We start from the raw sequence: 24,275 nt of genomic DNA, 5'->3' as shown, positions 1-24,275 counted from the left end.
GCTGTACAGTCAGGACAATTAATTGTTCATTGCTCCGTTGCTTGAGCCAGATTTCCAATTATTGCTATTAAATCACAATCCCTTGTGGCTACTTGTGCCTACAGCTCATCAACCTTATTTACCAGGTTCCAGACATATATGCACATGCACGCTAATTTTATTTTTATCTGCCTCACATTGCACGACCACCTCCCCCACTCTGATCTAATCCCATTTTTAGACGAGCTACTGCTAATGCTGGTATACCAGACTCTCTCCCCATTTGTATCCTGTAAAGTAAGACAGTTTGTATAATCTTCAATTTGACAACTTGCTACTTACTCAACACTTGCTGGTTTCGCAGTGAGATCTCATCCTCACAGATTCACACAGATAGACCTCGAACTTCATTCCTTAAGGCAGAGCAGAGGAGGAGTGATTTTATAGAGGTGATAAAGATGAATGGCATAGACAGGGTAAATGCACACTGTTGTTTTCACCACAATCTTGAGATAAAGAAGCAAAAGGCATATATTTAAAGTGAGGGGGGGGAAGATTTAACAGGAGTGGAAAACAGGGTTTCCCTCCCTTTTTTCTGCCATGGACCAATTCCATGAGGCATGGGGGTCTGTGGCTCCTCAGGCTGGGAACCTCTGGATGGCCCAAAGGTTGGCAAATGACAAAACGTTTGCTGTCAGATTGGAAAATGATAATAAGCTTGATTCTGATTTGGACATTCCTCCTCGCAGCTTTGCAGACTGAGAGGTGATCTTATAGAGGTATATAAAAACATGAGAGGCATAGATGGGCTCAATACACACAGTCTTTCTCTCATAGTTTGCAAATCAATAATTAGAGGGCATTGAGTTAAGGTACGAGGGGAGAGATTTAGTAGGGACTTCAGGGCAACATTTTTACACTGAGGGTGGTAACAGTTGCCAGAGGAAGTGGCTGAGGCGAGTACAATAACAGCTTTTAAAAGCCAGTTGGATAGACACATGGATTGGAAAAGTTTGTGCCAAATGCTGCCATCTGGGGGATAGTTTGGATGGGTGTCTTGATCAGCATAGACTAGATGGGCCGAAGGGCCTGTATCTGTGCAGGATGGCACTATGACTTTCTATGACCTTTGAGCTCTGTGAGTGTGAGGAGCGAACATCTCCTCAGGTCCCTTAGCTTTCTAGGAGAATCCTACAAACAGGCTACAAAATGCAGTGTGCGGAGATGTCCAGAGTATGTAGGAGGAGTGAGTCGCCCACGTCCCCCGCTTTAGAATGTGCCACAAGAACAGAAAATGCTGGAAATGCTCGGCAAGTTCACTCAGATTGATGGGAGGAGAAGGAGAGTTCATGCTTCCTGTTTCATCAGGACCATGCGGCATTTGGTCTGTCTCTTGCATTCTTCAAGTTTCTGAGGTGCCTATGTATGGCTGTGGAAGAACAAGTTCCTCTATGGTGGCTGATCATGCAGAATGCCGTCTCAAATCCTGTGTCATTCTCCTCTGTGCTCTCTGATGCACTGTGCATCAGTCTTCCCACAGAATCTCCTAAAATAATTTGCATAGTTTGAATACATATAAGCCCAGGAATCCTATAAAACTATTAGACCATAGAACCACTGGGACAGAATTAGACCATTCATCCTATCAATGGCATTGCTCTAGCATTCAATCATGGCTGATTTATTTTACCTCTGAACCTCATCCTCCTGTCTTCTCCACATAACTTTTGATGCCCTTAATAATCAACAGCCTACTAGCCTCCACTTTAGATATTGTACACCCAATGACCTGACCTCCAGAGCCATCTGAGGCAATGAATTCCATGGATTCACCACGCTCTAGCTAAAGAAATCCTTCCTCCTCACTGTCCTAAAGAGAAATATTTCTATTTTGATGCTGTGCTCTCTGATCCTGGACGCTCCCTCTACTGGAATTAACTTCTCTATGTTCAGTCTATCCAGGCCATTCCACTTTCTGCCATTTCACTGGAGCTTAGAGACAATAATAATCAGACAGACTGAGCAGTTGGGCTCTGACAGATTGGGTCTGACATGATATCATAGACAGACACTGACATCACATCACAGATCGGGTCTGAGATCACATCACAGACAGACTCTGACATCATATCACAGATTGGGTCCGAGATCACATCACAGACAGACGCTGACGTCACATCACAGATTGGGTCCGACATCACAACACAGACAGACGCTGACGTCACATCACAGATTGGGTCCGAGATCACATCACAGGCAGATGCTGACGTCACATCACAGATTGGGTCCGAGATCACAACACAGACAGACGCTGATATCTCGTCACAGATTGGATCAGAGATCACATCACAGACAGACTCTGACATCATATCACAGATTGGGTCTGAGATCACATCGCAGATTGGATCTGACATCACATCGCAGACGGACTCTGACATCACATCGCAGACTGGGTCTGACATCACATCGCAGACGGACTCTGACATCACATCGCAGACTGGGTCTGACATCACATCGCAGACGGACTCTGAGATCACATCGCAGATTTTTTCTGAGATCACATCGCAGACGGACCTGAGATCACATCGCAGACGGACCTGAGATCACATTGCAGAAGGACTCTGACATCACATCGCAGACAGACTCTGACATCACATTGCAGACAGACTCTGAGATCACATTGCAGAAGGACTCTGACATCACATCGCAGACAGACTCTGAGATCACATTGCAGACAGACTCTGAGATCACATTGCAGACAGACTCTGAGATCACATCGCAGACGGACTCTGACATCACATCGCAGACTGGGTCTGACATCACATCGCAGACGGACTCTGAGATCACATCGCAGATTTTTTCTGAGATCACATCGCAGACGGACCTGAGATCACATCGCAGACGGACCTGAGATCACATTGCAGAAGGACTCTGACATCACATCGCAGACAGACTCTGACATCACATTGCAGACAGACTCTGAGATCACATCGCAGACAGACTCTGAGGTCGAGTCACAGACAGGCTCTGATATCACATTACTGATGGTTCTGAGGTCACCTCGCAGATTGACTCTAAAATCACACCGTAGATGGTTCTGAAGTCACATTGCAGATGGTTCTGAGGTCACATCACTGATGGTCTCTGACATTACGTCACAGGTGGGCTCAGAGTTCACATTCCAGATGGTTCTGAGCTGTGATGGAGTAATTTGAAGTTCTGGAAAGGTTCAATGGGATGGATAAGTTCTCACCTCTGGGTAGTCCAGCCTTTGAGGCAGTAAGTTTAAGTTGGGCATTAATAAACTTAATAAACCTGAATATAACATATAATATGTCACACTGGTGGGATTGAAGTAAGGTGTAGATATCATTTTGAGTGAATTGAAGTAAATTTAAATTGATTAATAAAGGAACCTGCACTTATTCAGCTATACACAAGCAGCGGCCCTTTTCTGCCCTGTGAATCCTCAGTCTGATTAGGAGGAGCACCATTCTATTTCCTGAATGAGAATGTTGTGGGAGAGGGCCTATTGTTGATTGGAGCCTGCGAGTATTTTGTCAGAAACCTTAACAGATATAAGTTTAGATGTCATTCACTCGATGGGAGAATAGAATGTGTAAATTTATTTTCCTGTTGCAGAGATCACTCTCCACTCCCCTTGTGCTTTCAGTCACAAATGATGCTGATGGTAACCATGGCACATTGATTCTCTGTCCAATTTATTGCCAGTACGTTGTGGGTAAGAGCCTAATGCTCACACAAACAGAGGTGAAGCCGGAACAGTAGATTTGAAGGAGAGGCAGTAATTTCAGGATTTCTGTTGGGAAATGTGGCCTAATTTGCTTGAGCACTTTCACCCTCATAGCTCCTTTCATGTTTCTTGTTCTTCTGAGGATTTGGGGACTTAAACCCAGTTAATTGTTGTCTCATACATTTCATGAAGCAACAGTTTTCACGATACCATGAAAAAGATTTCATTTATGCATTGCTCCTGTTCCAAAACCAGAGAGGGAATTTACCTCTGTGCTCTGTAATTTATCTTTCTGTGAGGTTTGTGGCTGTACAGTCTGTGTAGATCTTCCAATTTTTTTAAAGCTGGTTCAAATAAAAATGATAATTGAATGTATTTATTTCAACTTTTTCACATTTTTCAATAGCCGGCCCTGTCCCCTCCCCAAACTTGCCAAAGCTATCTTGCAGGTTATTAGCACACCATATAGTATTCCCTATTCAACACACTAAATTGGCAGCCAAGTGCTATTCTCAGCTCCTCTGCCAATTAATTACAGTATCTAGTTTGCCCTCAAATGTTGTACATGGTCACTCCACGACAGGGCTGGAATTACTAACTCTCGTGTATCTCATAAAGTAGCCACTAATGTATGCCCAAGGTCATCGTCTGCTGTAGCCCACTCACATCAAGGTTCAATGAATTTTTCATTCAGAGACGTTCTTCTGCACATCGCTGTTGTAATGCTTGTGTATTTGGTTTACTGTTGTCTTTCTGTCAGCTTGAACCAGTTTGACCATTCTCCTCTGACCTCGCTCATTAACAAGGTGTTTTTGCCCACAGAACTGCTGCTCACTGGATGATTTTTGTTTTTCACACCATTCTCTGTAAACTCCTAGAGACTTTTGTGGATGAAAATCTCAGGCAATCAGTAATTTCTAAGATACTCAAACCACCCTTTCTGCCACCAACAATCATTCCACGGTCAAAGTCACTTAGATCACATTTCTTCCCCATTCTGATGTTTGATCTGAACAACAATTGAACTTCTTGACCACGTCTGCATGCTTTTATGCATTGAGTTGCTGCCACATGATTGGTTGATTAGATATTTGCATTGAAAAGCAAGTGTACAGGTGTATCTATTAAAATGGCCTCTGTGTGTATATTTTTATCAGTTTGAGTGTACTGCTAGCTCCTCATCTGTCAGTCAATTTCTCTCTGCTACGCCAGCACGGTGAGCTCACCTTTTGACTTTCTGGCTCTTATTTTATCTTCCCTGCGGCTACTCTCCTTGATCATTGCCATCTCTATGCGGTGCTGAATGTCACCTCTTCAGGAATTTCCCCCACTGAAAACCCAGCTTAAGTGAGCACTCGAAGGAAGTAGACAGAACTGCCCTGCTCTTTGTGTCCTGTCCATCTCTCTGAGCTACTTTGAAATATATTACAATTTTTCTAGAAGTACACTCCTAATAATGAAGGATAGTGTTGGGGACAGGGTAGTTTTCTCACTTGAGATTACTGTGACATTTCCTTTGCCACACACTCATACTCCTCTTGTTCAGTTGAGTTTGCAGGCATTTTGTTACTCTGGGAACTTTACCAGGCTGCTCCCTGTACCTGGGAGAAAGCTTTTGTATTCTTAGCAACACACACAAAAAATGCTGGTGAACGCAGCAGGCCAGGCACCATCTATAGGAAGAGGTACAGTCAACATTTCGGGCTGAGACCTTTCGTCAGGACTAACTGAAAGAAGAGATGGTAAGAGATTTGAACGTGGGAGGGGGAGGGGAGATTCAAAATGATAGGAAAAACAGGAGGGGGAGGGGTGGAGCTAAGAGCAAGAAAATTGATCAGCAAAAGGGATATGAGGCTGGAGAAGGGAGAGGATCATGGGATGGGAGGCCGAGGGAGAAAGAAAGGGGGAGGGGAACAGCAGAGGATGGGCAAGGAGTTATAGTGAGAGGGACAGAGGGAGAAAAAAGAAAGAGTGAGAGGAAAAAAAGGGGGAAATAAACAAATAAACAAACAAACAAACAAACAAACAAATAAATAAATAAATAAATAAGGGATGGAGTATGAAGGGGAGGTGGGGCATTAACGGAAGTTAGAGAAGTCAATGTTCATGCCATCAGGTTGGAGGCTACCCAGATGGAATATAAGGTGTTGTTCCTCCAACCTGAGTGTGGCTTCATCTTGACAGTAGAGGAGGCCATGGATAGACATATCAGAATGGGAATGGGATGTGGAATTAAAATGAGTGGCCACTGGGAGATCCTGCTTTCTCTGGCGGACAGAGCGTAGGTGTTCAGCGAAACGGTCTCCCAGTATTCTTTGTCAGGAGTACATTTAAGTTCACACCTGCTCGGATTAGGAAATAGTCAGCTCTTTGTTAACCCCGTGTTGCCTGTTGTCCTGTGCATTCACTCAGAATTAGGACACCATTCTCCCTAGAATTCTGGCCTTGCTGAAGAAAATCCACCCATCGCACTGTGTCTGTCTGCAGATGGTCCCCGTACCTTCATTTTAGGCCTGCCATTCTACCAACTGGAAATGGTTTTACGTGTTTCCTCGACATTAAATGTTTCTCACTAAAATGAAAGCAATTTCCTGTGGATTCAGAAATCGAAGAATGCTTTAAAATGTTTAGGATCAGGCAGCAGCCATGAGCATAGTGGAACGTAATTAACCTTTCAAACAAAACATTTGTTTAGTAATTGAGGTAATTTTCTTCAGTGTCTTGTGGTGTGGAAACTAGTCATGGGGCTTCTTTCTGTGCTGTATAAAGCAATGGTTCTGTGACAGGTATCTCATTCAGAAAGCAGCATTCCGATGCAGATGAAGGTCTGTGATTAGTCCCATCTACCATTAGGGGCAGAGGAAATCATTTGCATGGAATTATTCCAAGAGTTACTAACATGCAGAGGAAGCAAAGTAATTCTTTGCTGGATGATTCTGACTGTTTGTTATTTGTTATTCTAACTCTCCTTCTTACTCTCACGGTGACTTGTCTGTCCTCAGCCTTCACCATTGCTACGAAGAGACCAAATACAAAATGGAAGAACATCTCTTGACTAGCATACAGCCCAATGGTCCTAACATTGAATTTTCCTGTCTCAGGGAACAAACCCCTGGTGTTCTCCCACATACACTCTCCTTCTTCCCCCTTAGTGAACCTTCCCTTCCTTTCCCTCTCCCCTGGAACAAACCCCTGGTGTTCTCCCACATACACTCGCCTTCTTCCCCCTTAGTGAACCTTCCCTTCCTTTCCCTCTCCCCCAACTGGCTCATTTTTCATCATCCCCCCCCCCTCAGTTGTTTCTACCTGTCTTCTACCAGCATCTGTCTTACCCCTCTCCCATTCTTTTATATTCTGGCAAACTTTCCTCATTCCTCTGCAAAGGTATGCAAAATGGTACAAGGTACATGACATTTGAGGGGTGTAGATAATGTACATGACAACTGAGGGGTGTAGATAAGGGACATGACAATTGAGGGGTGTAGATAAGGGACGTGACAATTGAGGGGTGTAGATAAGGGACGTGACAATTGAGGGGTGTAGATAAAGGACGTGACAATTGAAGGGTGTAGATAAAGGACGTGACAATTGAGGGGTGTAGATAAGGTAAATGCAAACAGGCTTTTTCCACTGAGCTTGGGTGAGACTAGAACTAGAAGTCATAGTTTAAGATCGAAAGGTGAAATATTTATGGGGAACATGAGGGGGAGCTTCTTCTCTCAGAGGATGGTGAGAGTGAAAAGAGTATGCAATTGGTGGATGTGGGCTGGATTTCAACATTTGAGAGAAGTTTGAATAGCTACATGGATGGGAGGGCTATGGTAAAGGTGCAGGTTGATGGGACTAGGTAGAATAATAGTTTGGCATGGACTAGATGGGCTGAAGGGCCAGTTTATATGCTGTAGTGCTTTATGATGCTATGACTCTCAATCCTGAAGCAGGATCTCAACCCAAAAATCCACTTACACCTTTAACTTCCACAGCTGCTGCCTGATCTACTGAATTCTTCAAGTTCTTCAAGCAAAAGGCACCGAAGCATTCGGGCTCTCACAACCAGACTATGTAACAGTTTCTTCCCCCAAGCCATCAGACTCCTCAATACTCGGAACCTGGACTAACACCAACCTATTGCCCTCTACTGTGCCTATTGTCTAGTTTATTATTTATTGTAATGCCTGCACTGTTTTGTGCACTTTATGCAGTCCTGGTAGTTCTGTAGTCTAGTGTAGTTTTTGTGTTGTTTTACGTAGTTCAGTGTAGTTTTTGTATTGTTTCATGTAGCACCATGGTCCTGAAAAATGTTGTCTTGTTTTTACTGTGTACTGTATCAGCAGTTATGGTCGGAATGACAATAAAAAGTGACTTGACTTGACTTGACTTGACTTTGTTATTTTGTTCCATAACCTGGCATCTGCAGTCACTTTAGTGCTTATTCTTTGAAGGATACCTCGTGGTTTTAATTGAAAGGGATTGTCAGAAAGCATTACATATTTCTCACAAGGAGACTGCACATGTTGCACTCTTACTCAAACACGAGAGCAGAATAACCCTGCAGGTCAATTTAACATATTTTTCAATTGAATGCTGACAACTATCCCTGATGGTTGTTGTCTTCATATCTGCCACTACTTCTCCCTTTCCTTCATGATAGCAGGTCCGATTTCCATTGGAACCTCTCTGTCGGCACAGGGTTTGATGTAGATGAACCATTTATATCCAACTACCTTCATTTTCCAGCATTTTGTCCCTTGTTCTGTGAGTTTTTCACACTCAGGCACAGCTATAAAATGTGCGTAAATGTTTCACCCCATGGAACGCATCTCCTGCAGTTCATTCCTAAACCCATAAGATGCAGGAGCCGAAATCGAGCTCGCTCAATGTTGTGGCTAATTTATTATTCCTCTCAACCCTATTCCCCTGCCTTCTCCCTGTAACCTTTGACACCCTTACTAAACAAGAACCTATCAACCTCTGCTTTAAGTATGCCCAGTGCTTTGACCTCTGTGAAGTCCACCTCTAGTTGAAAAAGTTACTCCTTATCTCTGTTTTAAATGGATGACTTTGTAATCTGAGGCTCTGTCCCTGGTCCCAGATTTCCGCACTATTGGGAACATCCTCTCAAGTCCATTCTATTCAGGCCTTTCAATATCTGATACAATTTAATTAGCCATCTCCCCCTTCTTCTAAACTCATGGATGGTGGTGGATTTGTGCAGCTACAGATTACGCTTCAGCAGGACGGCATCAAGGGATTTATGTGCTATTTGTTAATCTTTGGCAAGAAACCCATGAATTCAAAAGTTTGTCACCTGGAGTTCCAGGATCCCAGAGCACTGGCAGGTCGAATTGGCCCACTTAGACCATAAGACAAAGGAGCAGAAGTCGGCCATTCGGCCCATCGAGTCTGCTCTGCCATTTTATCATGAGCTGATCCATTCTCCCATTTAGTCCCACTCCCCTGCCTTCTCACCATAACCTTTGATGCCCTGGCTACTCAGATACCTGTCAACCTCTGCCTTAAATACACCCAATGACTTGGCCTCCACTGCCGCCCATAGCAACAAATTCCATAGATTCACCACCCTCTGGCTAAAAAAAATTCTTCACATCTCTGTTCTGAATGGATGCCCTTCAATCCTTAAGTCATGCCCTCTCGCACTAGACTCCCCCATCATGAGAAACTACTTTGCCACATCCACTCTGTCCATGCCTTTCAACATTCAAAATGTTTCTATGAGGTCTCCCCTCATTCTTCTAAACTCCAAGGAATACAGTCCAAGAGTGGACAAATGTTCCTCATATGTTAACCCTCTCATTCCTGGAATTATTCTAGTGAATCTTCTCTGAACCCTCTCCAATGTCAGCACATCCTTTCTTAAATAAGCAGACCAAAACTGCCCACAGTACTCCAAGTGAGGTCTCACCAGCACCTTATAGAGCCTCAACATCACATCCCTGCTCCTATACTCTATTCCTCTAGAAATGAATGCCAACATTGCATTTGCCTTCTTCACCACCGACTCAACCTGGAGGTTAACCTGAAGGGTATCCTGTACGAGGACTCCCAAGTCCCGTTGCATCTCAGAACTTTGAATTCTCTCCCTATTTAAATACTAGTCTGCCCGTTTATTTCTTCTGCCAAAGTGCATAACCATACACTTTCCAACATTGTATTTCATTTGCCACTTCTTTGCCCATTCTTCCAATCTATCCAAGTCTCTCTGCAGACTCTCTGTTTCCTCAGCACTACCGGCCCCTCCACCTATCTTCGTATCGTCAGCAAACTTAGCCACAAAGCCATCTATTCCATAATCCAAATCGTTGATGTACAATGTAAAAAGAAGTGGCCCCAACACGGACCCCTGTAGAACACCACTGGTAACCGACAGCCAACCAGAATAGGATCCCTTTATTCCCACTCTCTGCTTCCTGCCAATCAGCCAACACTCTATCCACGTATGTAACTTTCCTGTAATTCCATGGGCTCTTATCTTGTTAAGTAGCCTCATGTGTGGCACCTTGTCAAAGGCCTTCTGAAAATCCAAATACACCACATCCACTGCATCTCCCTTGTCTAGCCTACTTGTAATTTCCTCAAAAAATTGTAATAGGTTTGTCAGGCAGGATTTTCCTTTAAGGAATCCATGCTGAGTTCTGCCTATCTTGTCACATGCGTCCAGGTACTCTGTAACCTCATCCTTGACAATCGACTCCAACAACTTCCCAACCACCCATGTCAAGCTAACAGGTCTATAATTTCCTTTTTGCTTCCTTGCCCCCTTCTTAAATAGCGGAGTGACATTTGCAATCTTCCAGTCCTCCGGAACCATGCCAGAATCTATCGACTTTTGAAATAACATCGCTAACGCCTCTGCAATCTCCACAGCTACTTCCTTCAGAACACGAGAGTGCATTCCATCTGGTCCAGGAGATTTATCTACCCTTAGACTATTCAGCTTCCTGAGTACTTTCTCTGTTGTAATTGTGACTGTGCACACTTCTCTTCCCTGACAGCCTTGAGAGACCTGTATACTGCTGATGTCTTCCTCAGTGAAGACTGATGCAAAATACTTGTTCAGTTCCTCCGCCATCTCCTTATCTCCCATTACAATTTCTCCAGCATCATTTTCTATCGGTCCTATATCTACTCTCACCTGTCTTTTACTCTTTATATACTTGAAAAAGCTCTTTGATATTGTTTGCTAGCTTCCTTTCATAGTTCATCTTTTCCCTCTTACCGACCTTCTTAGTTTCCTTTTGTAAGCTTTTAAAAACTTCCCAATCGTCTGCCTTCCACTAATTTTTGCTTCCCTGTATGCCCTCTCCTTTGCTTTAACTTTGTCTTTGACTTCTCTTGTCAGCCACGGTTGCATCCTTTTTCCATTTGAAAATTTCTTCTTTTTTTGTAATATATTTCTCTTGCACCATCCTTACTTCTCGCAGGCGTGACCTGTACGAAAAGGACGGGTTACACTTGAATCCTAGGGGGACCAATATCCTGGCAGGGAGATTAGCGGGGGGCTACTGAGGTGGCTTTAAACTAGAATGGTTGGGGGGTGGGAATCAAATTAAAGAGGCTAGGCGTGAGGAGATTAGTTCACAACAGAGGGATGGGAACCAGTGCAGAGAGACAGAGGGGTGTAAAGTGAGCGTAGAAGCAAAAAGTACAAAGGAGAAAAGTAAAAGTGGCAGGCCGACAAATCCAGGGCAAGCATTAAAAAGGGCCACTTTTCAACATAATTGTACAAGGGCTAAGAGAGTTGTAAAAGAGCGCCTGAAGGCTTTATGTGTCAATGCAAGGAGCATTCGTAATAAGGTGGATGAATTGAAAGTGCAGATTGTTATTAATGATTATGATATAGTTGGGATCACAGAGACATGGCTCCAGGGTGACCAGGGATGGGAGCTCAACGTTCAGGGATATTCAATATTCAGGAGGGATAGACATGAAGGAAGGGGAGGTGGGGTAGCGTTGCTGGTTAAAGAAGAGATTAACGCAATAGAAAGGAAGGACATAAGCCGGGAAGATGTGGAATCGATATGGGTAGAGCTGCATAACACTAAGGGGCAGAAGACGCTGGTGGGAGTTGTGTACAGGCCACCTAACAGTAGTAGTGAGGTCGGAGATGGTATTAAACAGGAAATTAGAAATGTGTACAATAAAGGAACAGCAGTTATAATGGGTGACTTCAATCTACATGTAGACTGGGTGAACCAAATTGGTAAAGGTGCTGAGGAAGAGGATTTCTTGGAATGTATGCGGGATGGTTTTTTGAACCAACATGTCGAGGAACCAACTAGAGAGCAGGCTATTCTGGACTGGGTTTTGAGCAATGAGGAAGGGTTAATTAGCGATCTTGTCGTGAGAGGCCCCTTGGGTAAGAGTGACCATAATATGGTGGAATTCTTCATTAATATGGAGAGTGACATAGTTAATTCAGAAACAAAGGTTCCGAACTTAAAGAGGGGTAACTTTGAAGGTATGAGACATGAATTAGCTAAGATAGACTGGCAAATGACACTTAAAGGATTGACGGTGGGTATGCAATGGCAAGCATTTAAAGGTTGCATGGATGAACTACAACAATTGTTCATCCCAGTTTGGCAAAAGAATAAATCAAGGAAGGTAGTGCACCCGTGGCTGACAAGAGAAATTAGGGATAGTATCAATTCCAAAGAAGTAGCATACAAATTAGCCAGAGAAAGTGGCTCACCTGAGGACTGGGAGAAATTCAGAGTTCAGCAGAGGAGGACAAAGGGCTTAATTAGGAAGGGGAAAAAAGATTATGAGAGAAAACTGGCGGGGAACATAAAAACGGACTGTAAAAGCTTTTATAGATATGTAAAAAGGAAAAGACTGGTAAAGACAAATGTAGGTCCCCTGCAGACAGAAACAGGTGAATTGATTATGGGGAGCAAGGACATGGCAGACCAATTGAATAATTACTTTGGTTCTGTCTTCACTAAGGAGGACATAAATAATCTTCCAGAAATAGTAAGGGACAGAGGGTCCAGTGAGATGGAGGAACTGAGTGAAATACATGTTAGTAGGGAAGTGGTGTTAGGCAAATTGAAGGGATTGAAGGCAGATAAATCACCAGGGCCAGATGGTCTGCATCCTAGAGTGCTTAAGGAAGTAGCTCAAGAAATAGTGGATGCATTAGTGATAATTTTTCAAAACTCGTTAGATTCTGGACTAGTTCCTGAGGATTGGAGGGTGGCTAATGTAACCCCACTTTTTAAAAAAGGAGGGAGAGAGAATCCGGGGAATTATAGACCGGTTAGCCTAACGTTGGTGGTGGGGAAACTGCTGGAGTCAGTTATCAAGGATGTGATAACAGCACATTTGGAAAGCGGTGAAATGGTCGGACAAAGTCAGCATGGATTTGTGAAAGGAAAATCATGTCTGACGAATCTCATAGAATTTTTTGAGGATGTAACTGGTAGAGTGGATAGGGGAGAACCAGTGGATGTGGTATATTTGGATTTTCAAAAGGCTTTTGACAAGGTCCCACACAGGAGATTAGTGTGCAAACTTAAAGCACACGGTATTGGGGGTAAGGTATTGGTGTGGGTGGAGAATTGGTTAGCAGACAGGAAGCAAAGAGTGGGAATAAACGGGACCTTTTCAGAATGGCAGGCGGTGACTAGTGGGGTACCGCAAGGCTCAGTGCTGGGACCCCAGTTGTTTACAATATATATTAATGACTTGGATGAGGGAATTAAATGCAGCATCTCCAAGTTTGCGGATGACACGAAGCTGGGTGGCAGTATTAGCAGTGAGGAGGATGCTAAGAGGATGCAGGGTGACTTGGATAGGTTGGGTGAGTGGGTAAACTCATGGCAGATGCAATTTAATGTGGATAAATGTGAAGTTATCCACTTTGGTGGAAAAATAGGAAAACAGATTATTATCTGAATGGTGGCCGATTAGGAAAAGGGGAGGTGCAACGAGACTTGGGTGTCATTATACACCAGTCATTGAAAGTGGGCATGCAGGTACAGCAGGCGGTGAAAAAGGCGAATGGTATGCTGGCATTTATAGCAAGAGGATTCGAGTACAGGAGCAGGGAGGTACTACTGCAGTTGTACAAGGCCTTGGTGAGACCACACCTGGAGTATTGTGTGCAGTTTTGGTCCCCTAATCTGAGGAAAGACATCTTTGCCATAGAGGGAGTACAAAGAAGGTTCACCAGATTGATTCCTGGGATGGCAGGACTTTCATATGAAGAAAGACTGGATGAACTGGGCTTGTACTCGTTGGAATTTAGAAGATTGAGGGGGGATCTGATTGAAACGTATAAGATCCTAAAGGGATTGGACAGGCTAGATGCAGGAAGATTGTTCCCGATGTTGGGGAAGTCCAGAACGAGGGGTCACAGTTTGAGGATAGAGGGGAAGCCTTTTAGGACCGAGATTAGGAAAAACTTCTTCACACAGAGAGTGGTGAATCTGTGGAATTCTCTGCCACAGAAAACTGTTGAGGCCAGTTCATTGGCTATGTTTAAGAGGGAGTTAGATATGGCCCTTGTGGCTACGGGGATCAGGGGGTATGGAGGGAAGGCTGGGGCGGGGTTCTGAGTTGGATGATCAGCCATGATCATAATAAATGGCGGTGCAGGCTCGAAGGGCCGAATGGCCTACTCCTGCACCTATTTTCTATGTTTCTATGTTTCTATAAACTCCAGCCATTGCTGCTCTGCTGTCCTTCCTGCCAGTGGCCCTTTCCAGTCAACTTTGGCCAGCTCCTCTCTCATGCCACTATAATTTCCTTTACTCCACTGGAATACCGACACATCAGATTTTGGCTTCTCTTTTTCAAATTTCACAGTGAACTCAATCATGTTATGATCACTGCTTCCTAAGGGTTCCTTCACCTCAATCTCTCTAATCACCTCTGGTTCATTACACAATACCCAACCAGTACAACCGATCCCCTAGTGGGCTCAACAACAAGCTGTTCTAAAAAGCCATCTCGCAGACGTTCTACAAATTCTCTCTCTTGAGATCCAGTGCCGACCTGATTTTTCCAATACACTCGCATATTAAAATCTCCCACAATTATCATAACACTGCTCTTCTGGCAAGCCTTTTCTATTTCCTGTTGAAATTTATAGTCCACATCACTGCAGCTGTTTGGAGGCCTATAAATAACTGCCATCAGGGTCCTTTTACCCCTGCGATTTCTTAGCTCAACCCATAAAGATTCTGCACCTTCCGATCCTATGTCACCTCTTTCTAATGATTTAATATCATTTCTTACCAATAAAGCCACGCCTCCCCCTCTGCCTACCTTCCTATCCTTCGGAGGATATAGTCCGGATCAGGTTCATTATCACTGAAATATGTCATGAAATTTGTTGTTCTGTTGCAGCAGGGCAGAGTAAGACATAAAAATGACATAAAAATGATGTACTAGCCACTACACTACCGTGCTGCCCCTAGATATTGGCGCCTCTATACTAAACTGTGATGTAACCAGTCAGACTACTCTGGTACATTTGTAGAAATTTACCAGAGTCTTTAGTGATGTACAAAATCTCCTGAAACTCCTATTGAAGTAGAGCTACTAGCATGCCTTCAGAATTGCATCAATGTGTTGAAACCAGGATAGACCATCTGAGATGTAATCAGTCAGGAACTTTATACTGCTCAGCCTTTCTACCACTGAACCCTCACTAATTCTCTCTACTTCCCCTTCCTCAAGTCCACAATCAATTCTTTGGTCTTGCTGACTCTGAGTTCAGTGTCAGCTTGCTGATGGCGGAAGATTTTAGATACAATAACCTAGGATTAAATTAACAGTTAATTGCTGTACATGTATTAATTAATAGAATCTGGCAGAGGAGTGTAAAAGGAACATTTTATTAATTAATCACTTTTTTATGAGCTGACAGAATAGGTTCATGAGGCCAACATGACTGCTGTGGTTTATATGGACTTCTAAAGATGTCACATTATAGTTGGCAAAATCGAAGCTCAGAGAGTAACAGGGCAGTTAACTGGCTAAGGGACAGAAAATAGAGAGCTATGGTGAAGGGTTTTTGGTCTGAAGACAGTAATGTTCCTCAGGGACAGGTGTTGGGATCATTGCTTTTTCTGATTCATATCAATGACTAGGATTCAGGTATGATAGGACAATTCCAAAAATCAGAAGATGACATATTACTAACAGTGAACGGAGAGACAGCATTGGAGTGGACAGTTGACAGACAGACAAATATAATGCAGATCAGTGTATGAGATATTTGCTCAGAAAATCACGATGTAATATAATACAAATGGTAAAATTCTAAAAGGAAATGTCAGACCACAGAAACATTATCTGTTTAAATCCTCAGAGAGGACACAGGATTCAGGACTTCATAATGTACAGAAGTGTACATAAACATGATGAAGCGTTATGTAACCGTGACCTTGTCACTACACTTCAGTCTCGGACAGCATGCAGAATAGATTTGCTGAAACGGTTGCAAGGCTGAGAGATTTAGGGAAAAGCTTCAAAGGGGAGATGCAGCAGAATATTCAAAACATAGAACAAAGCTACTTGCATTGGTGGAATTCTGAAGAACCAGAGTGAGCAGATTTAAAGTATTTGGCAAAAGAACTGAAGAGACATGACTTAAGCCATTGTTGCTAGCCAATGTTTAGGGCTCGTTAAAATACGTTAAAATAGACGCATCTCAAACCGTCGGTCTGAGCGGATCCCTTCTCTATCACCTGCGTGTCCTCCCTCTTGCACTGTCTCCAAACTTTCACTATTTGTGAGACAACCACCCCTTCCTCTGTCTCTTCATTTCGGTTCCCACCCATGATCTTGGTCTCCACTGCACTCTGTGGCAGAGAATTCCATAGATTCACTACTCTCTAGATAAAAAAAAATCCTCCTTACCTCTGTTCTAAAAGGTCTCCCCTCAGTTTTAAGGCTGTGCCCTTTAGTTCTGGACACCCCCACCATAGAAACCATCCTCTCCACATCCACCCTATCTATCAACATTCAGTAGATTTCAATGAGATCCCCACGCATTCTTCTAAATTCCAGTGAGTACAGACCCAAAGCTGCCAAAACACTCTTCATATGTTAACACCTTAATTCCCAGAATCATCCTTGTGAACCTCATCTGGACCCTCTCCAATGAAAACACATCCTTTCTGAGATATGGGGCCTAAAACTGTTGACAATACTTCAAGTCCTGCCTGACTAGTGTCTTATAAAGCTTCAGCATTATCTCCTTGTTTTTATATTCCATTTCCTTAGAAATAAATGCCAACATTGCATTTACCTTCTTTACCACAGACTCAACCTGTAAATTAACCTTCCGGGAGTCTTGCATGAGGACTCCTAAGTCCCTCTGCAATTTTAATGTTTGAACCTTCTCCCCATTTAGATAGCAGTCTGCACTATTTTTCCTTTTACCAAACTGTGTTATCATACATTTCCCAACACTGTATTCCATCTGCCACTTTCTTGCCCATTTTTCCATTTTGTCCAAGTCCTGCTGCAATCTTCCTGCTTGTTAATTCCTTGAAGAATTCTAACAGATTTGTCAGACAAGACTTCCTTTCACAGAAACCATGCTGCCTTTGACTTATTTTATCAATGGAAGTTTGACAAAGTTTTAGATGTCATGCCAAATCTTCACAAATTCCCAATGAAGTAGAAGTGCCACTGTGTTTCCTCTGTAATTGCACTGGGCCCAGAATAGGTCCTCCAAAATAATACTATAATACCATAAGGCATAGGAGCAGAATTAGTCCTCTCTGCTGTTCAATCATGCTGATCTATTTTTCCTCTCCTCAGCCCCACTCCCCAGACTTCCTCCCATAACCTTTGATGCCATGTTCAATCAAGAACCTATCCAGCTCTGCCTTAAATCCACCCAACTACTTGGCCTCCACAGCTGCCTGTGATAATAAGTTCCACAAATTCACTACCCTCTGGCTAAAGAAATTTCTCTGCATCTCTGTTTTAAATGGACATCCCTCTATCCTGAGGCTGTGCCCTCTTGTCCTAGAACCCCCCCCCCCCACCATCATGGAAAACATCCTTTCAACATCTACTCTATCTAGACCTTTCAACAGTCAAAAGGTTTCAATGAGATCGCCTCCTCATCCATTCCTCTACCTATGCCAGTATCTTTCCTCTACTGTCATAGTATCATGGTCCGGTCCATGAAGTCCGCATTCCGGTTCATGGTCCGGTCCATTAATCCTTGTTCTGGGTTTTCCTGCTTTCTCCCTTGTTCTGTTGGGTGCCTTAATTGAGGCACCTGATTCTCATTTTGGGCTGGCACATAAATACGTCTGCAAACCAGGGATTGTTTTGGTGGACTGTTCCCTTACCTTCGCCTGCAACCTCGTCAGTATCCCCATCAAGTTCAACTGCCGGAGTGAGACTGGAGCCTTGCCACACCAAGGGAAGGAACTATCTATTGTTGAGTTTGGAACTGTCTCTTTGTGTCCCTGTGCTTAGTGTCTGTGTTCTGTGTATGAGTCCTGGTCCTACGTCCTGTGCTTCCCAAGGAGGGGTCCTGACTCTGTGTTCCCTGCTCCTGTGCTCAAGTCCAAGACTCTGTGTTCCTGTGTTCCAAGACCAAGTTCAGGTGCCATGCTCCAGCCCTGTCCAAGTCTGAGCTTCATGTCCTCATCCAGTTCTGGTTCCTCGCCCAGCCCAGGGGTACCTTGCCCAGCCTGGTGCTGGTGTTCCCTTGTCCTGTGCTGGAGTTCCCTCGTCCTGTGCCGGAGTTCCCTCGTCCAGTCCAGGAGTCCTTCGGCTGTTTGCAGTTCCCTCGGCAAGTGTCCTTGGCAGTCATCTGGGCTCTGCATCCTTGAAAGGGTGCTGGCTCTGCGCTCCAAGGAGGAGTCCCGGCTCCGTACCCAAGAGCCTAACCAAGCCAAGTCCAAGAGCCGAGCCAAACCTAGTCCCAGAGCCACGTCCTTCCCTGGAGTACCTTGCCCTGTCCTTGCCAAGATCCTAGTCCTGAGTCCTTGCCTAGACTTGGGTTTCGGTTCTGAGTCAAGACCCAGGTTCCAGGTCCTTGTCCAGACTCTGGTTCCGGAGTTCCGAGTTTCTAGTCCAGGCTCCTTGTTCCTATTTCCACGTCCGGGTTCTTAATACTTCAGTGTCTGTGTCTTGCATTTGGGTCCGCTACCATCACCCCTTTGTAACAGAACAATCCAGTCAAGCGTGGACCCAGCAACACAGACACTGTCGTTTTACACTTGCCATCCTGGGTTCCCTCCTGTTGAATGCCCCCCCCCACCACCCAACCATGTAGTCCATAGTCTGAGGAAGCTTTTTGGGTCGCCAGGAGGCTTCCATGGTGGTGGTGGGGGTGGGGGGATACTGTCATGTTCTGGTCCGTGAGCTCCACATTCCAGTTCACGGTCCAGTCCCTTGATCCTTGTTCCAGGTTTTCCTGTTTTGTCCCTTGTTCTGTTGGGTGCCTTAATTGAGGCACCTGATTCTCATTTCGGGCTGGCACATAAATACGTCTGCAAACCAGGGATTGTTTTGCTGGATTGTTTCCTTCCCTTTGCCCGCAACCTTCGTCTGTAACCTCGTCAGTATCCCTATCAAGTTCAACCGCCAGAGTGAGACCGGAGCCTTGCCTCACCAAGAGAAGGAACTATCTATCATTGAGTTTGGAACTGTCTCTTCGTATCCCTGAGTTTAGTGTCCATGTCCTGTGTAAGAGTCCCGGCCCTATGTCCTGTGCTTGTCAAGGAGGGGTCCTGACTCTGTGTTTCCTGTTCCTGTACTCAAGTCCAAGACTCTGTGTTCCTGTGTTCCAAGACCAAGTCCAGGCACCATGCTCCAGCCCTGTCCAAGTCTGAGCTTTGAGTCCTTGCCCAGCCCAGTGCTGGAATTCCCTCGTTCAGTCCAGGAGTCCCTTGGCAGTTTACCTCGGCAGTTATCCTGGCCCTGCGTCCAAGAAAGGGTCCCGGCCCTGTGCTCCAAAGAGAAGTCCTGGCTCCGTACCCAAGAGCCTAACCAAGCCAAGTCCAAGAGCCGAGCCAAACCTTGTCCAAGAGCCTCGTCCTGTGCTGGTGTACCTCGTCCTGTCCTGTAGCCACGTCCTGTCCTTGCCAAGATCCTAGTCCCGAGTCCTTGTCTAGACCTGGGTTCTGGTTCCGAGTCAAGACCCAGGTTTCAGGTTCCTTGTCCAGACTCTGGTTCCGGAGTTCCGAGTTTCTAGTCCAGGCTCCTTGTTCCTAGTTCCACGTCCGGGTCCCGTGCTTCCAGAACAAGTCCTAGCCCAGGCCCTGAATCCTAGTCTCGTCCAGGGCCTGTGTCAATGTCCAGTGTCATTTATTCCTGACTCACCTTGCTATCTCGATAACCCTAGTCCTGTTCCTAGTACTTCAGTGTCTGTGTCTTGCATTTGGGTCCGCTACAGCACCCCCTTGTAACACATGGGATTTTATCTTGTTTAGCAGCCTCATGTGTGGCACCTTATCAGATGCCTTCTGAAAATCCAAATAAATGATATCCACTGCCTCTCCTTTGTCAATTCTGCTTGTTACTTCCTCAAAGTATTCTAGCAGATTTGTCAGGCAAGATTTCCCTTTAGAGAAACCATACTGACTTTGTCTTATTTTATCATTAGTCTCCAAGTACACCAAATCCTCATCCTTAATAACAGATCCAACACCTTCCCAACCACTGAGGTTAGGCTAACTGGCCTATAGTTTCCTCTCTTTTGCCTTCCTCCCTTCTCGAAGAGTGGAATGACATTTCCAATTTTCCAGTCCTCCGGGACCTTCCCCAGAATCAATTCTTGAAGTATCATAACCAATGCATCCGTTATCTCTTCAGTAACCTCTCTCAGGACTCTGGGATGTAGTCCATCTGATCCAGGTGACTTATCAACCTTAAGACCTTTGGGTTTGTCTAGCACTTTTTTTTTGTAATATTAATGGCACTCACTCCTGCTCCCAGACACTCACGGACCTCTGACACACTGCTTGTGTTTCCCACAGTGAAGACTGATGCAAGGTACTTATTAAGTTCATCTGCTATTTCTTTGTCCCCCATTACTACCTCACCAGCATCATTTTCCAGTGGTCCAATATGAACTCTCATCTCCCTTTTACTCCTTATTTCCTGCTTTATATTATTGGCTAATCTGCCTTCATATTTCACCTTTCCCCTTCTTATAGCCTTTTTAGTTGCCTTTTGTTGTATTTTAAAAGTTTCTGAATCATCCAACTTCCCACTCATTTTGCTTCCTTATATGACCTTCCCTTGGCTTTTATGCAGTCCTTAACTTCCCTTGCCAGCCACAGTTGCCAACCTCTGCCATTTGAGAACTTCTTCTTCTGGGGGACATACCTATCCTGCGCCTTGTGAACCGTTCCCAGAAACGTGAACCATCTCTGCTCTGCTGTCATCACCACCAGTGCCCTCCTCCAATCTACCTGGGCAAACTCCCCTCTCAGTGTCAGTGAAGCTGCTTAAAAATCTGTTGCAAGGTATGCCCTAGACAACACCTTCCACCCCCTCACTCACTCCACCCTTACCCCCTCTGAACAGACATCTCACCGTTCACTCTGCTCTACTCCCAGCCTCGTCATCAAACTCTCAGATAAGGGCAGTGCCATTGTAAACTGACCTCTGCCTTGCAGAGACCAGATGGTAACCCCTGCCTTGATCCCACCGATGAACACCAGTCCACTCTCTCCCAGACCAACACAGATCTCATCACATCAGAAGATCATCCCTCCACAGCTCCAACTGCATAGTGTCTCAGTCCCACTCTTCCTGCTTCTATCGCTGATCCCAAACCCACAAGTAAGACTTTCCAGGTAGCCCATTGTTTTCCCCAGCAAGCTTGCTATTGGTCTATTACTGTGGCATGTGTAGAGATACAGTGAAAAGTTTTTCTTGAATACTGTTCATACAGATCAGGTCATTTATACAGTGGTACTCACAACGCGCTGGAGGAACTCAGCAGGTCGGGCAGCATCTGTGGAATTGATCAGTCAACATTCTGGACCGAAACATTGACTGATTGTTTCCAAGGATGCTGCCTGACCTGCTGAGTTCCTCCAGCGTGTTGTGAGTGTTGCTTTGACCCCAGCATCTGCAGAGTATTTTGTGTTTACATTTATACAGTGAATTGAGGTAGAACAAGGTAAAGCAATAACAGAATGCAGAATAAAGTGTAACATAACAATGTATAATAAGGTGGGGATATAGTGAGAAGCTAGGAGATAATAGGCAGAGGAGGTAAAGGGCTAAGGAAGAAGGTATCTCCTTGTACCTTCTATCCTGTCTCCCCTTGTTCAGTTCCTTCCCACCTTCATTGGGACACCTCTCATCCCCTGCACTATGATGACAATTTCTGATTCCCTGGCTCCCCCCATCTCTTCTTCACCAAGGAAATCCTGTCTTTATACACCTTTATTCCTCTATCAGGGATATCTTCCGTTGAAACAAAGGTCCAACCAGTACTCTTCCATCAGCACTCTTATCTACCTGACAGAAGCTGTTCTCATCCTGAGTAACTTCTCTTTTCACTCCTCCACTGTCCACATATCAAATGTTCAGCGACTGTCATGATACCTGTCTTTTGTTGGCCGCAAGGAGTAGTCCCAGTTCCAAACCTACCTTCCACAAATCTTTCCCCACAGACTGAACACCTGCCTTGGTGCTGCTTCCTGCACTGCTGTAGAAATGATCAATTTTAGCAGCTTCATGATGAGTTTCCACCTCAGATTCACTTTGACCATTTCCAACAACCTTTTCTGGATGTCTCTATCTCCTCCCTAGGAGACAAGATACCTATTGACATTAGTTAGAAACCGAATGACTACACCTTCTCCCACCCTTTCTCCTTTGGGAACATCATCACTTTTCCTCAGTGTGTCCATCTCTGCCATATCTGTTCTCAGGATGAGGCTTTCCACTCCAGGACCTTTTTCAGGAAATGTGTCTCCTTTCTACTCCTGCTGATGGAGCCCTCAGTCGCTTCCTTCATTTCCCAGGCTTCTGATCTGACCCTGATTCCAGACAACACACAGAAGAAGCTCCATTTGTTCATCATTTTCACATTCAGCAGATCACCCCCATCATTTTTGCCAGTTACAATAGGAAAAACCACCAGTCTCATCTTCCCATCCCTATCCCTTTCTGTTCGTCCTGATCCTCTGTTTCATTTATCCCTATCCATCCACCCTTCCTATCCCCAGCACTTGCCCCTACATTCATGGGAGGTACAACGCTTGTCCCTGTACTCATCCCTCACTACCATCCAGGAACCCACAAAGTTCTTCCATATCAGACAATGATTCACATGTACCTTGTCCACCCTCATCCTCTGCATTCAGTTCTCTCATGGGCGAGACCAAATGTAGACTATGCAACCATTTGGTGGAATACCTTTCTGTCCACAATGGCCATCCTGACCTACCATTCCGTAAAAGTCCTAAATAAAACAGTGCAGAGCACATTATATCCATTTCAAATTATCTTCATAGAACAATTTTAAATTTAAGCTACAAATTTTAAATGCTTGCTGCATTAGAAAGGAAAGGTTTAGTTAGAGGGTTATGGACAAATGCGGTCAACCGGGACAAGCTTGTATGGGTGCTAGTATGGACTCTCTGGCACAAAGGGCTATTTATCATGCTGCAATTACTCAATATCTCCATATCAATGAAACTAAGGCCATAATACATAAGAACAGAATTAGGCCATTTGGCCCATCGAGTCTGCTCTGCCATTTGATCTTGGCTGGTTTATTACCAGTAAAACCAAACTGGTGAGTCTGCCTCAGACAGAGATAAATGCCTCATCCCTCTGCATAAGGAAAGAAACCCAGAGTATTTGTTTTGTTTAATAAAGCGTATCTTTAATCTGAATTACCAGGAAGAGATATAGATATATCTATATCAGGTTTGCTTCTCTCTCCCTAAACACCAAAGACCCTTCCTCCACTACCTCCCATGTACCTCCTCATCTGTTGTTTACTTTAGTGCTGATCCACACCTCATTTGAGGAGTCATAGAGAAACCCAGCACGGTTTCAGAAACAGGCTTTTTGGCCAGGAACCCATCTCCAGCTTTAGCCTTTTCTCTCCACATCCTCCAGATCCAATCCCAGGCCTTCCCCTTGCTGGGTTGTTTGGGACCCCTGCCTCTCCTCCTCCTTCTTGCAGACCCACCCATCTGCTTCCCTGCAGATAGGGAGACAGATTCTGGAAAGGTGTAATAATAACAGGGTCGGTGTGATGGCAAATTTTAATTTCCTAAATATCGATTGGCATTTCCCTAGAGCAAGGGGTTTAGATGGGGTGGAGTTTGTTAGATGGGTTCAGGAAGGTTTCTTGACAGAATATGTAGATAAGCCTCCAAGAGGAGAGGCTGTACTTGATCTGGTATCGGGAAATGAACCTGCTCAGGTGTCAGATCTCTCAGTGGGAGAGCATTTTGGAGATAGTGATCACAATTCTATCTCCTTTACCATAGCATTGGAGAGGGATAGGAACAGACAAGTTAGGAAAGTGTCTAATTGGAGTAAGGTAAAATATGAAGCTATC

This window comes from Mobula hypostoma, chromosome 20 (assembly GCF_963921235.1).
Source record: "Mobula hypostoma chromosome 20, sMobHyp1.1, whole genome shotgun sequence".
Taxonomy (NCBI): Eukaryota; Metazoa; Chordata; class Chondrichthyes; order Myliobatiformes; family Myliobatidae; genus Mobula; species Mobula hypostoma.
Note: the sequence above shows the minus strand (reverse complement) of the source record.